Consider the following 15,939-nt stretch of genomic DNA (forward strand, 5'->3'; position numbering starts at 1 on the left):
AGCTCTGTCTTTTTTGTATTATGGATGCTACCTGATTTGCTATTGAATAATATAGCTTCAGTGGAGAATGCCTCCTAGTTTGTGTCTCTACAGAACTAAGCATTTGAATAGGCCTGCCCCAGGGCAGAGGGCTAGGTGTATGTGACAAGTGAGGACAGATAGTGAGGAGGTATCTACTGGAGGAGAGAGGATAGAGGTATCTGCGCATAGGGTCTTGGACGATGAGAGGGAAATGGCCTCATGGTCAGGGAAGCATGGTTAGATTAAAGCAAGGAAAATGCTGAATAAAGAAGAGACTCCAGTTTTGCAGCATGGAACTGAGAGCTCTCTAAAGATGTCCAGATGCCTGTGTCTGGTCTTTATTGCCGTTGGGTTGCTAGGAGTTTTCAAGTCGACGCTCCCCCACTCATGCCAAACTTTGTGGCTTCTGTGTTTTGGGGCTGAGACATCCCGGGCCACAACACTATCTTGGGTCTTTTGATTCTCCATATAAAGTTGACTATTGTTCTTTCAAGTCTGTGAAGAATTGTGCCTGTATTTTGATGGGGATTGCATTGACTCTGTAGATTGCTTTTGGCAAGATTGCCATTTTTACTATGTTGATCCCACCTATCCAAGAGCATGGGAGATCTTTACATTTTCTGATGTCTTCTTTAGTTTTGTTCTTTAAAGACTCAAAGTTCTTGCTATACAGGTCTTTCACTTTTTTGGTTAGTGTTACCCCAATATATTTTATGTTGTTTGTGGCTATTATAAAGGGTGATATTTCTCTGATTTCTTTCTCAGCCCATTTATCATCTGTATATAGTAGGGTTACAGATTTTTTGAGTTATTCTTGTATCCTGCCAATTCGCTGAAGTTGTTTATCAACTGGAGTTCCCTGGTAGAATTTTTTGGGTCACTTATGCAAACTATCATATCATCTGCAAACAGTGAAAGTTTGACTTCTTTCTTTCCAATTTGTATCCCCTTAATCTCCCTTTGTTGTCTTATTACTCTAGTTAGAACGTCAAGGACAATATTGAAGAGGTATGGAGAGAGTGGACAGCCTTGTCTTGTTCCTGATTTTAGAGGAATCACATTAAGTTTCTCTCCATTTAGTTTGATGTTAGTTGTTAGTTTACTGTATATTGTTTTTATTATGTTCAGGCATGTTCCTGTTATCCCTGTTATCTCCAGGACCTTTATTATGAAGGGGTGTTGGATTTTGTCAAAGGCTTTTTCAGCATCTAGTGAAATGACCATGTGATTTTTCTTTCTTATCTTGTTTATATGGTGGATTACATTGATAGATTTTTATATGTTGAACCATCCTTGCATACTTGGGATGAGGCCTACTTGATCATGAAGGATAATTTTTCTGATATGTTCTTGGATTTTGTTTGCCAGTATTTTATTGAGCATTTTTTTGCATCAATGTTCATGAGGGATATTGGTCTGTAGTTCTCTTTCATAGTTGTGTCTTTGTGTGGCTTGGCTATCAAGGTACTTGTAGCCTCATAAAAAGAGTTTGGCAATTACCCTACTGCTTCTATTGTGTGGAACAATTTGAGGAGTGTTGGTATTAGCTGTTCTTTGAATTTCGGGTAGAATTCTGCCCCGAAGCCTTCTGGCCCTGGGCTTTTTTTGGTTTGGAGATTTTTGATGACTGCTTCTATTTCATTAGTGGTTATAGGTCTGTTTAAGTTGCTTATCTGTTTTTGATTTAATTTTGGTAAGTGATATCTATCCAGAAAATTGTCCATTTCCTTTAAGTTTTCGAATTTTGTGGAGAACAGGTTTTCAAAGTATGACCTGATGATTCTCTGGATTTCTTCAGTGTCTGTTGTTATGTCCCCTTTTTCATTTCTGATTTTGTTAGTTTGCATGTTCTCTCTCTGCCTTTTGGTAAGTTTTGATAAAGGTTTGTTTATCTTGTTGATTTTCTCGAAGAACCAACTCTTTGTTACATTGATCCTTTGAATTGTTTTCTTTGTTTTGACTTTATTGACCTCTGCCCTCAGTTTGATTATTTCCTGGTGTCTACTCCTCTGTGGTGAATTTGCTTCTATTTGCTCTAGAGCTTTCAGTTGTGCTGTCAATTCTCTGGTGTGACTATTCTCTAGTTTCTTCATATGAGCACTTGGAGCTCTGAACTTTCCTCATGGTCCTTTCAAAGTGTCTCATGAGTTTTGATATGTTGTGTCTACATTTTCATTAAATTGTAGGAAGTCTTTAATTTCTTTCTTTAGTTCTTCCTTGACCCAGGAATGGTGCAATTGCGCATTGTTCAATTTTCATGAGTTTGTAGATTTTCTGCAATTTGTGCTGTTGTTGAATTCTAACTTTAAAGCATGGTGGTCTGATAACTCACAGGGAGTTATTTCAATTTTTTTGTACCTGTTGAGGTTTGCTATGTTGCCAAGAATGTGTTCCATTTTAGAGAAGGTTCCATGTGGTGCTGAGAAGAAGGTATATTCTTTTCTGTTTAGATGGAATGTTCTATAGATGTCTGTTAATCCCAATTGGGTCATAACTTCTGTTAGTTCCTTTGTCTCTTTGTTAAGTTTCTGTCTGGTGGTTTCTGTCTAGTGGTAAGAGTGGGGAATCACTTGATTCTTTCAGTGAGGGAGTTCCTGATGGAGACTTCTTTTTCTCACACTTGACCTTCACCCTTACACTCTGTCTTTTGCTCTCTGTGTAAGCAGCAAGCTCATATTGCTTCCCCTATAGTCTAATTCTCTGCTGTTCTGCTGGGGTAGGTGAAATTCAGACTAGTTAGGATGACCCCAACTAACAATCTAAGCTATAGTCAAGAGGCTACCTTAAATGCCCGTCTCCAATAGAGATTGATGACTACCTTATATGCTATCATAGAGTCTTCATCCAGTAGCTGATGGAAACAGAAGTAGACACTCACAGCAAAAGACTGAGCTGAACTTTGGAATCCAGTTGCAGAGAGGGAGGAGTGATGAGCAAAGAGTTAAAGACCAGGCTGGTGAAACCCACAGAAACAGCTGACTTGAGCAAGCTGATACCTGGGAAACCAGCATAGGTCTGATCCAGAGCCCATGAAGGTGGGTGTCAGTTTGGAGGTCTGGGTAATCTACGAGGCCTCTGGTAGTGGATCAGTATTTATCTCTAGCAAAAGAATGGACTTTGGGAGCCCATTCCACATAGAGAGATACTCGTCAGCCTACACACATGGGGAAGGGCCTAGACCCTGACCCAAATGGTATGACAGGCTTTGAAGATCTCCCGTGGAAGGCCTCGCTCTCCCTGGGGAGCAGAAAGGAGGTGGAATGGGGGGTTGGTGGGGAGCAGGGGAGGAGGGGAGGCAGAGGGAACTGGAATTGACATGTAAAATAAGCTTGTTTCTAATTTAAATAAAAATTATAAGAAGTTAAAATAAGTCCTTTTATTTTTAATGTCATTTCATATTCATTCTCAGAAGATGTAATTGCAGTCATTCCATAGATTCTGCAGAGCATATTTGGTTCCATTTTGACATTTTGACATTCCTTAACTCTTTAGTCTGTTTCCACTCATTCAGCTTTCAGTTTTTGTTTTTGTTGTTGGGATTACTTCTTTCATCTTTGGTTTTGGGATCTTTGAAATGGAAGCTTTTACTATTTGCTTCTATTGATTTATACCAATAAGACATAGATATCACTTGGCAGATTTCAGTTGTAACTACAAGTTTAAGTGTAAACTTCATAAAAGGTATATTATTAAATTCTAAGTTGATGTGTTGTGTCTTTACTTCGAGGGGAGGCTTCTGAGGTTACAGTGTCCAGTCAAACACTTTCTACTTTGATACTTCCAAAAATGGAAATTAAAATTGAATATGTTTTTCTCTGTACAATTTTGTATTTAATAAAAAGCTCACATGTTCCCTGAAATCAATGAATGTATCATCAGGGAAAACACCCATTCTAGTCCATCATGTGTATTGAGCTGTAGAAAAGCCAGGGTCAATATCATGTTCCTTCAGTGCCTCATCACATCACACTCTGCTCAAAGACCCTTTAGCTCTATGCTTATTGCCTAGAGAATAAAGTAAATTTCCCAAGAATCCAGAATCATTGATTGATGGCAATTGACTTTTGGAGGGTCTATTTCTGTTTCTGTATGGCTCTGTGAGTATTGCTGTATACATACATTTGCTTTGCTGTGACATTGAGGCTTATACATCTTTTCTTGTGTCTTGGTCATTAAGCCTTCCTTCTTTCTTTCTTTCCTTCATTCACTTTTTTCATTTTCCTGTATGTGTCTGCATGTGTGTAGGTGTGTGTGTATGTGTGTATGTATACATGCCTATACATGCATATAAGGGCCTGAGGTTAATGTTGGAACCATCTGCTATTTCTGTCCTGCATTGTTTGTTGAGGCAGACTCAGTCAAGCTAGGAACTTGCTGATATGGCCATCTCACTAGACAGCAAGCTGGGAGTCTTGTCCCGGCCTTCCAAGGCTGGAGTTTCAGGGGTAGTGTTGAGCCCACCCAGCATTTATGTGAGCTCTGGGAATCTGAACTCTAATATTCATATTTATGCAACAAACACCTTAATCATTAAGCCATCTCCACATCCCTGTTGACTTCTTTAATAACCATTGATTCTTATGGGTCAAACAGGAGTACTCTGCTGTATGCTTTTTGTGAGCCATAGTGCAGTTCCCCTTACAGGGTTGGTACCTCACAAGTGTAAGGCTTGAATTATTACCACATATTAAACTTTCATTCCACAATACTATAAGGCCATTTAAATTATTCTGACAATACCATTATAAGGTGTGTCTTTATAATATTGCAGCATTAGAAAACAACACTAGAAGATATGCTAGTGGTGGGAGGCACTTTGCTGCAAAGCTCCAGTTCACAGTTTGTTTCCTTAATTTGAAAGTCTAAGCTCTCATATTTTTTCATAAACTGGTTGATTTCCATGTTTCTGGGGTAGTTCTGGAACACATTTTATCTTAATAAGACTAGCCCATCAAGCAAAAAAGCCATCAGCTTCCTCATTAATATGCTTTGAGTATAGGAGTGTGTCTTTTGTCTGCCAAAAACTGTATTCCACACTGTCTGATTTTGGAAAATGGATTGTTTTTAATGGGTGAGTTTGAGTGACTCAGGCAGAGAGCAAACCAGTGGTCTGTCCCCTCAGTTGATAGGATTAGATTTGAATGAATAAGGACACGCAATGGGCTGCAGAGTTCAGGAAAAAGTCTGAGGCGCACACTGACACTCCTGAGCAGCATTACCATTCTGTGTGCAGTACCAACTCTTTAAAATGCCATTTGCATTGACGATGGCATAATTGACATTGCTCCCAAAGGAACTCTGAGGATTATGGGGAGGTGGAATCAAAGAAAATTCATCTCTTCTGAATGTTTTTCCTCTAGCTACAGAATTCAGTCAGACAAGAACTCTTGTTATCTGGTGATGTCATATTACTAAAAACCAAATAAGCACAAAATCCATGCATTGTCATAGCTTTCCCAATAGCCTTTTAATCTCATTCTACATCATCTTTCCAATTCACATGCTACAGCATTTGTCTGGATGCCTAATATAATTTTTTCTACTATCTGTTAAGATTATTCATGATCAATGTACTCATACTGACCTCTCTTTGAAAAATAAAAATTTGTAGCTTCGGCAACATCTTGCCATCCCAAATACCTGTAGATGTGTTTCAGAGAGGTGGAGTATACAGGGACCCCACAGGCAGCTTCTGCTTTAATTGAAGAAGGTTAGACTCTTTCCAATGAACATGACCTGCTAGGGGTTGTATTAGCCACTTTTCTCATTGTTGTAACAAAAATCCGATAAGCAATTGAAGGGAGGAATAAGGGCTTATTTTGTCTCACTGTTTGAAGGGAGACAGGCTTTTATGGGTGGAGAAGGCATGGCGGCAGGTGTGTGAAGCTTCTGGTAGTATCACTCCCACACCCAGGAAGCAGAGAGCAATGAATGCCAGCACTCAGCTCACTCTATTCTATTCAGTCCAATGTCCACACTCAGGGAATGGTCTTGATCATAGTTAAGATGGGTCATCCTGCATCAGTTAACCTGATCAGCTTGCTTTCTCGTTTTTTAATAAGTCAGGGACCCAGCCTGGGGATGTACCACTTATTTTCCGAGTAGGTCTTCCGACTCCAGGTAAAAACTCTGGAGAACTCTCTCACAGTCTTCTAGCTGACTCCAGCTCTTACCAAATTGGCAATTAAGATAAACCATAACAGTGACTTAGCATCTACTGTAGTGTCTTGCAATCATACCACAGAAAGATACATTCGTTGATACCAGCAGGGTATAGTTTTTAATTTTTTTTAAAAAGTAAAAGCAGTAAGTTTAATTACTTAAAAACAAGTTTGGGGTGGGAGTTAGGATCAGCATCACTTCTAGGAGGCAAGTACTGAACATGTGTGAGAAGTACACCAGATGCTCCCTGTGCATATCCCATTGTGCCTTCAAGCCACTGAGCACAGAGACCTCTGCCCAGCAGCAGGTCAACTTCTGGGCAACCTTGGTAGCTCAGAGATCTGCATGGCATGGAGTCCCCATCCATACCTGCTCCAAAGGCACCTCCAGATTAGAGTCACCTGAGAAGCATGCTGCACTGGGATCCCAAGAGAGGGGTTCAAAGGGACGAGGGGTCTTTAGAAGGGCCATCTGTGAGGTCAGCATCAGAGTCACGGAGCAAGAAAGCCACAGTGGTACCCAGGAAAGCAGAAGGCTTAGGACACAGACAGGCCAGGCTCACAGAAGCAGTTCATCTGAAGTTCAGGGCTGAGATGAGCAGGAGGGACTTCCAGACTGGAAACCATCCCTGAACTCCAGCTTCAAGGCCAGTTGCTCTATGTCACCAATCTGGATATGGTCCACTAATTTCCAGAACCTTGAGTCTGTCCCCCAGTATAATACTGGAGAATGTTGCTGCCACATCCCAGGGAGACAGATCAAATGCAAGTGGGAGGGAGAAGAGGGCTCCTGGGGCAATCTGCTCACTTGCAACAAGTTAATGGTGATAAAGGCTCCAAGCCTGTTATGAGTTAGATGGTTGGGAGGAAATCCCTGCGTTTCAACCTTCCAGAGTTTGTGCTTCTCGTCCCTGTAGAAACCAGGTTTTATACAGGTAAGACTTAGTGGGGGTTGACCAAGGGGAAGAGCAGCCACAGTGAGGCCAGCGTATAGTTTTTAAGATTTATTTTTATATTTACATGTATTGTGTTTGTGTGTATGCGTGTATAGCATGAGTACATGTGGGTGCTCTCAGAGGCCAGTAAATGGTGTTCCATAGAGTTGAAGTTATAGATAGTGATGGAGCCCCAGGTGTGAGTGCTGGGAGCTGAACTCAAGTCATCCGGAACATCAGCAAGCACTCTTAACTACCAACTCATAAATCTAGTAAGGGTTTGAGTGAGTCTACTAGGTCTTGAAGTTTAGCTCTGGCATAATTATTCCTTACATTTGTTTTGAATCATTGTATATTAGCAAAATTTTGTTAAATGTTTTGCAAAGAATGGGTTAGTAGACAAAACAATCTCTAAACAACATTTTAAAACAGTTATATGAGAGGTATGTATTTTCTTCAAGTATTTTATAGACATGAAATCAGTTAAAATTCCATAGGGATCCAGAGAGAAGCAAATTTATTTTTTCTTGATAAATGTCAGTAAAACCCATCTTCCCACTGATATCATGCTAAGTAGAACTTATCTGCCTTATTTGTGATACTTGGAGTTAGAAAATATCACCCAAGGCATTGCATTATTTGAAAGGAGCCCTAAGCCACCTAGGAAAACACTGTAGTGTGCTTCGTGATTTGATACTGGCATCTCCCACTTTATTGCATTATACTTTTAAATTGTTAATCTTTATCTAGTGTTTTTGACAGCTTATTTTATTGTAAGGACAAGAAAGGTATTCAAAATAACTTTAGAGAATTGCTATAAAAGATAGAGGTATATTGTTAAGGCTGAGATATAAAATGTGCCTTCTTGCCAAAAACTCATAGGTTGAAGGCTTGATCCCTAGATGGTATTGTTTTTGAGGAGACTGGATCATTGCTGTGCTCACTTAATTAATCATGATGAGCTCAAAGGTGAATGGACTATTCGGAAATGAGACCTCCTTATAGGAAGATAACTGGTAGCAGGTATTTGTCTCTGCATCCTCTCTCTTACGAGAGGGTCTCTCTATGCAATCTTGACTTTCTGAGAACTCACTATGTATATCTGGCTGACCACAGAGATTTGCCTGCCTCTCCTGAGTGCTGGGATTAAGAGCATGTGCCATCAGCCATCACTGGGTCTTTTATTCTTAGTATTTGACCAGTTATGCATCTTTCCATTGCCCAGTGCCAAAAGGAGCTTCTCTGACCAAGGTTGAGAGCAGCCCAGATAAATGGGCTTAAGCATAAATAATAAATACCTAGAAGGCAATTTGACAGCATTGTTCTTTAGCAAAATAATGATAGTAGTGTCTGCCATGGGCTTTTGGTCAGGGTTATAGCACCAGGTATGAAATTCCCTCCCATGGTTCAGGTCTCAAATCCAAACAGAATGTGGTTAAATACCCTATAAAAGTTGTGCCTTCTTGTACCTGTGGACACATCTTGTCTGGAAGGCCAGTTTTGTAGAATTCAGGGTCTAGTGCTGGGTAAGACCCTGAATGCCTCTTCTCCCCAGCAGTCTGCATATACTTTATGATACTGTAAAAGCTAGCCAGCAGGAAGGAAGTTTCCCAGTCAGTTTGGGATTGATTTTTCTATGACAAATGACCAAAGTGTGTGATTCTTCAGCAATTGAGTCTTACCATGCAGTGGGAACCAAGAGCAATAGCAACAGCCTGTGTTGTTTTGGAACCCTCTGGAGCCTCCCTGACCAATAACTCATAGGGAGGTATGCTTTACACTGCAATTTCTGTTAATGATCATTGAAGGCATTGTTCACTCATGTGGGACACTGGCTTGAATGTGTTTTTAAAGCTGTATTTGGAAATTAGCTCATTAGTGGGTTTGTACAAGGTTTTTTCCTACATCCTGAGTTTAGGTCAGTCCCCTCTTTTCACCCTCCCCCAGATTCTAGTCCTTTGAATCCTTTAGTCCCCAGTATTTCCTCTCTTCTTTCATATTGTATGTAGTCTACCACCTTTCCAACTCCATTTCTAGCATGGGCTGTGAGACATCAGGCTTCTGTAGAGCTTTTTCATGCACCCTTATTCCAGGTTCCATGTCCCGTCCCTGATTTCCCCTCACATTCCTGTAATGTACTCATTTAAGCCTTTTGAGTCCGAATATTCCACTTATGTACCTTCATCTTTCTTCCATAACACAACCCCCCCAGCCCCCCGCCAATGTCCCCTTCCTAGTTTCCTGGCTTCCATTTGTGCATCAAGTTAAATACACAGAGCAAAAGACTGAAGCTAGAGGATGCCTATGAGTGAGCACATGTTTTCTTTCTGGGCCTGGATGTCCACAGCACACTTTTATTTTTCTCGTTTTATCCATGCATCTGTAAATTTCATTTTTCTTTTTAGCTGTATACCCATTATAGTTTCCTTATCCACTCATCTGTTGATAGACTTCTCACTTGATCCCATTTCCTAGCTATTGTGAACAGAGCGGCAGTGGGAATGCACATGGAAGTGTCTCTGTAGTGAGATAGAAAGTCCATTGTATGTTATAACTGAATCATAGCAGGTCTATTTCTAGTGTTTTCAGAAACTGCCAGACTGATTTCCAATGGGCTTCTCTCTTTTACACTCTCGCCAACAATGTAAAAGACTTTGCCACGTCCACATGAGTATTTTCTATCATTTGTATTCCTAATGATAACCATCTGACTGAGGTGGGATGGAATCTAAAATAATTTTAATCTATATATACCTAATGGCAAAGGATGTTGAGCACTTTGCAAGTGTTTCCTAGACAGTTGTATTTCTTATTTTGAGAATTATATGTTCAGTTCAATTGCCCAATTTAAAAATAGAATGTTTTCACTTTAATGTTTTGTTTTTCTTTCATCATTTAGTCTAGAGAGTAACCTTCTGTTGGATGAATACCTGGAAGAAACATTTCTTCCATTTTTGTAAGCTTCCCACTCATTCACTAACTTCACAGTTTCCTCTCCTGTACAAAAGTGTATTATTTTCATGAGATCCCATTTGTTGATTGTTCGTCTTATTTCCTGTGCTACTAAAGTCTTATTCAGAATGTTCTTTTTTGTGTTTGCAAATTGAAGTATACTTCTTATTTATTTTTTCCTCTAGAAGTTTCAGGTATTCAGGTCTTACTTTGAGGTTCTTAATCCACTTGGAATTGAATTTTTCCAGTGGTGAGAGATAAGGTCCTCCTTTCATTTTTCTGTATGCCAAAATCTAGATTTCCTAGTAACATTTGTTGAAGATGTTTTCTCTTCTCCATGTATTTTTTGACATCCTTAAAAAAATCAGGCAAATGCTATTGTGTAGACTTCTGTATCATCAAATCTACCCCACTGATTGTGGACCTATTTTATGCCAGTGTGGAGGTATACACAAAGCCAAACCTAACATAATAACTTTCACAATATTGTCAATTCTATTTTTTAACATCTTTACTGAGTTTTAAGTATATATTTTAAATTGTCATTTATTTGTTTCGGCCAATTATATTTTCTTATTACAATGTTTTATATCTTTTCTGTGAACTGAATCTGTTTCTTTGCTCTTATTTCACTATGGGTAGCTAGCTATTCTGTTGTGACATTTAGCAGTGCTATAAAATTTATAGTTTATTTCTCCATCTCACTCACCTTTAAGAGAATTCTCTTCTTTAGATTCTCGAGGGTGATGCTCTCTCTTTAGTGGTCTGTGTATGCCAATCATCCTTGAAGGGTGCTTTTATCTTTTTGCTTCCGCCTCTGTCTGGACATTTAAAAGAAGGAGATAGGTAGAGGAATTGTTGGTTGCTGGAAAAGATTTATAGTTTTCTCATGGCTTTTCCTTATTCTTGTTGAATTACAGAATCAAATCTACCACTCAAAAACTTTTCATTCCTCAGAGCTTTACATATTAAAGTATTAAGGTTTTTTTTTTAATTCCACCCTTGAAATTTTCACTTTTCACCAGGTTTTCATGAACAAAAGCTATTGCCATCTCATAAATTTTGTCCTAGGCCTCCCTTTTTCTTTCTTCCTTCCTTCCTTCCTTTATTTTTTATTAATTTAATTTTTATTATATCCAGATCGCAGTTTCCCCTTCCTCATCTCCTGCCCTCCCCACCACCACCCCATCTACCCCTCCTCTGTTTCTGTTGAGAAAGGGACAGGCCTCCCAGGTCCCCTTTTCTTGAGATTCTGCATAATCTTAGAGGGAACCTTCCATTCTGATCCTCATGTTGCTTCCCATTGTTTGTGTTTTAAGGTCAATGTGCCTCCCAAATAGATGGCTGTATTTGGAAATAGCTTTAGTTACAACAAAACTAGGATAAGGTCATACTGCACTAGAATAAGCCTTAATCCAGTTATTAGTGTCTTTATGAACATAGATGAGTTTGGAGAAAACATCAGAGGGAGAACCTTCAAGTTTGACTGGGACAGAGGTGTGCTGCTGAAGCTGCAGTCAATGGATGGGAAGGATTTTTAGCAGTCACAGAAATTTGGCAAGATGAGAGGATCTTTCCTCAGAACTTTCAGAGAAAGTCAGAGCCTATGGATACCTTGGTTCAAGACTTCTAGGTCCCAGAATGTAAAGAAAATGAGTTTTTGTATTTGAAGACGCCTGGCTTGTTTTGATTTGCCGCAGAGACAGGATTTCACCCACCCCAAAATAATTACCCACCAGTCTTTCATATTGGTACACACCCCAAACTTAGCCTGCATTTCTTAGATTAAAATGGAAAAGGAATAAGAGGTGCTTATTTCTTCTCCATTAATTACTCTTTTGATGAATCAAATTATGGAAAAGGGACGTTCTTTGTTTCTTTATCTAGTCTTATAATTCACACAGCTTTGATAAATTCCTACCAGTTTTGGCAACAACATTTGTTCTTCTTACTTTAAGCCCCCTTTAGTTATTATGTTTGAATATTTGGGGGTATTTTGGACATGTGTGTATGTGAGAAGTTCATCGTATTTGAATCAGAGATACTAATTTGCATTTTCTCATCACCTTTGCCATGCTTTAAATTACAGACCTATGTTAAGAAGTCTCTGTAGTAAGACAGTGGTAGCATCTAATGAGACATTGGTTTACATGTGCTGAAACCTCAAGTGATATTGTATCTTTGTTCCTTTCTCCTATGCCATGCAGCAATTTTTTTGTATTTGGAGATTTCTTGATTACTCCAATCTATCATTATACAAATACAGCAGTCATAATTTTAAAAAATTAAGGAACTTAAAAATTCCTGCTTGTCAATAGTTGAGAGGCTACTGTAAAAGCCCTTCTCTGATAATGATATTGATGACTACCTTGTATGCCATTCTAGGGCCTTCATCCAGTAGCTGATGGAAGCAGAAGCAGACACCCACAGCTAAACACTGAGCTGAACCCTGGAACCCAGTTGTAGAGAGGGAAGGAGTGATGAGCAAAGTGGTCAAGACCAGGCTGGAGAAACCCCCATTAACAGCTGACCTGAACAAGGAGTTGCTCATGGACCCCAGACTGATAGCTGGGAAACCAGCATAGGATTGTTCCAGACCCCCTGAACAAGAATGTCAGTTTGGAGGTCTGGTTAATCTATGGGGCCTCTGGTAGTGGATCAGTATTTATCCCTAGTATATGAATGGACTTTGGGAACCCTTTCCACATAGAGGGATACTCTCTCAGCCTAGACACACAGGGGAGGGCCTAGGCCCTGCTCCGAATGATATGACAAACTTTGAAGATCCTCCAGTGAAAGGTCTCACCCTCCCTAGGGAACAGAAAGGGGATGGGATGAGGGTTGATGGGGGGCAGGAGAGGAGGGGAGGGTGAGGGAACTGAGATTGACATGTAAAAGAAATTTGTTTCTAATTTAAATAAAAAATTCCGGCTTGTAATAAATGGGCTTGTCAGTTCATGGTTATATAATGCACAAAAAGCATTAAGTCAACTTAAAGAACATTAAAAGTAAAGTCGTGTATTAAAATATAAAGCCAAACAACCAATTAAAATGAAAGAGAATTTGGTTGGTTTTGAATAATAAGCCAAAGGATATAACAGAGAGAAACTGCTAAGCAGGTGAAAGAACAAAAAATGTGATATTGGACTTTGCAATTCTTCTGAGTTGTTGCAGCAGCAATTTTTTAGCTTAGATTGTTTTTCAAATATGTCTCAGGAATTTAGTGGAAGAAAAAGTAAATCTAATTCAGAACTTCTTCTATTTCAAGTTAAAAATACTGTTAGGGCCATAAAAAGAACATATATATATATATATATATATATATATATATATATATATATATTATATGATAGCAAAGGCTACACTTTGGCAATTTTCAAGACATCTGTTTACACAGATAGGACACATACAAATGAATACTAGCCAAGATAATTTAAAAAGCACCGAGACTCAGTGAGAAGAAATAAGTATTTTATTTTTATACCCTTACTGCTGTCAATCAGTTCTGTAAAGAAAACAAAGAAGAAAGAAACAACAAAGGACAAAGCAATTTATCTCTAAATGTTCAAAAGAGACAGGTGCTGCTTGTGCTTCACAAATGAAAGAAGTTTTCTTCTCTTTGCTCTTTATTTATTTATTTTTTAAAGAAGACTTCCCTAACCAAGGGGAAAAATGTGATTCTGATAGGCAACTCAGAGTCAATGAAAACTGGTATGTATGTCAAACTTTTCAAATTAATTTTAGTTGCTATGTCTTTAAAGCAAGGGTGTGTCCCATTCATTGTGCACTTCTAAATAATCCTTTTTGTGTTGCTCAGGATAGATATATTTTGAAAGTGACAACTCTATTAACCTTAGCTGTATACCTTTTGGGAAAAACTATCAATGGACTTATGCTTCAGATGGTTCCCACGCTGAGCAGTTGTACAGAATGTTAGTTTGAAATCTAAACAGAATCTTGCCTATGCTTTCCAGGTAGGAGAGAAACAATGGCGTAATGGAGAATGAAGACGTTTCTGACCCCAAATTCCTGCGAGGATATTGTTAGGTGGTATAGGAGGAGCCAAAGAAGACTCAAGAATCAAAACAAATTTATAAAGGGAAGGGGATTCTCTGTGGATGTCACAGTGTCAGATAGATAGGCGATGCTGTATTTGGCGAGTGCTTTGGGACACCAGCCCGGCACTAGCTGTTTCTTGTGATTTAGGCCCACTTTATTCTAACAGGTCTAATAATCCTGGTTTTACAACTGGAAAATCCAATGCCCAGACAAAGAAAGGAACATGGCGGAACTACCATCATTAATTGCTCGTGGAAAGAAGAAATCTTCTTCCTAGTCTAGATACAGCCCTCTAAATTCTTGCCTCTTTACCTACTGAAACTTCCTCCACTGAAGTTCTGATTTAGAAGTGTACAGGATGTAAATGTCAGTGAATCAGTGAGTGGATTATTCACAATTTCCAGATGTATAGAACTATTTTCAGAAGGCTGCTGGTGGACTCTGGTGCTCCTGCATTAATTTTGTCTGCTCAGCATCTCTTTCTCCTATTTTGGCATCAACATCCTGATTTGGCCTGGGGGAACTATTTTTGTCTCCTGCATGTCTGTCTTGGTAATCTGTATTTCCTTGGCTCAAGGGTAGTTATGACACATTAGCTAGCCTGATCAGATGGTCTGTAGCTGAGTTAAGAATCTTGAGGGTTATGACAAAGACCTAAAATAAATGTAGTTTCTCATCATGATGTGAGAATTTGGAGGAGACTGGAAAGAGATATTTCAATGAACAGTGAGTGAGTCTTCAGCTGTTTTGACTTGGCTTTCTTAAGTCTGGCATGTTAGCTTTTCCTGCAATTCTGTGGGCTTTTCAAGATCCTTCTCTAACATTCCTTTCTATCTGAATGAAGATAACTAAATTCTATTTATATACACACACAGGTCATGTGGAGGTCAGTTTTATCTTCCATATTCTTTATATGATTCTGGAGAAGGAAGCCAGGTTGCTTGCAAATTCTTTATCCACTGAGACATCTTTCTGGCTCCATACTTGCTGTTTATTTTGCTGGGGATCAAACTTAATGAATCCATGAGCAATTTATCTTGTTACATCAGACTGACTTAGTGTCCTGTCAGGGCATTCCTGGATTAAAGAAAAGTCCCTCAGGGTTTGGTTTTCTTACTTTTTGACTAGATAGAAATTTGTACCTGCATGCAAATAGCCATTTGCCACTTTGGGCTAGAAAAGTAGAATTCTATTTTGGCAAAAATCAATTCTTTTTTTCACATAGATGCTAATGTTATCCAGTAAAAAGGAACACAGTCAAAAGACAAAAAAAAAATGAATTCTGATATTGAGGAGCTACAAGGATATCTCCAATGGTGCAACAGTGGTACTTCTATCTTAGGCGTAACCACCAGATGTCTAATTGGTGTTAAGACTCACTGAACGGGAAAGGATTTCATACCTGACACTGTAAACCCAGCTATTGGCCCATGGCTGGACCTTACAGGAGGATCTGATGCTACCTCTAAACTAAACTAAACTAAACTAAAATATAGTTTCTATCTGTATTCTAAATATCTGTCTTTGTACCCATAGATGAGCACAATTCTCATACATTCTCATTGCAGCTTGACTACTACAGAAGACTGTTAGAGAAATTCACTACTGGTCAAATGAAGAGAATAAGTGATTGTGGGATCTCTAATTCCAACTGATACATCTGCAATGCAACACCTACATCCGTAGGTGTAGTTCAGTGAAATTACTGGAATAAAGAGTAGAAAGATTGCAGGAGCCTGAGGACAGGCTTTTAGGTGGTTGCCTCTAGACAAAACAGGGAAATTGCAACCATGATTTTTTTTTTTTTTTAG

Source organism: Cricetulus griseus, chromosome 7, assembly GCF_003668045.3.
Source record: "Cricetulus griseus strain 17A/GY chromosome 7, alternate assembly CriGri-PICRH-1.0, whole genome shotgun sequence".
Taxonomy (NCBI): Eukaryota; Metazoa; Chordata; class Mammalia; order Rodentia; family Cricetidae; genus Cricetulus; species Cricetulus griseus.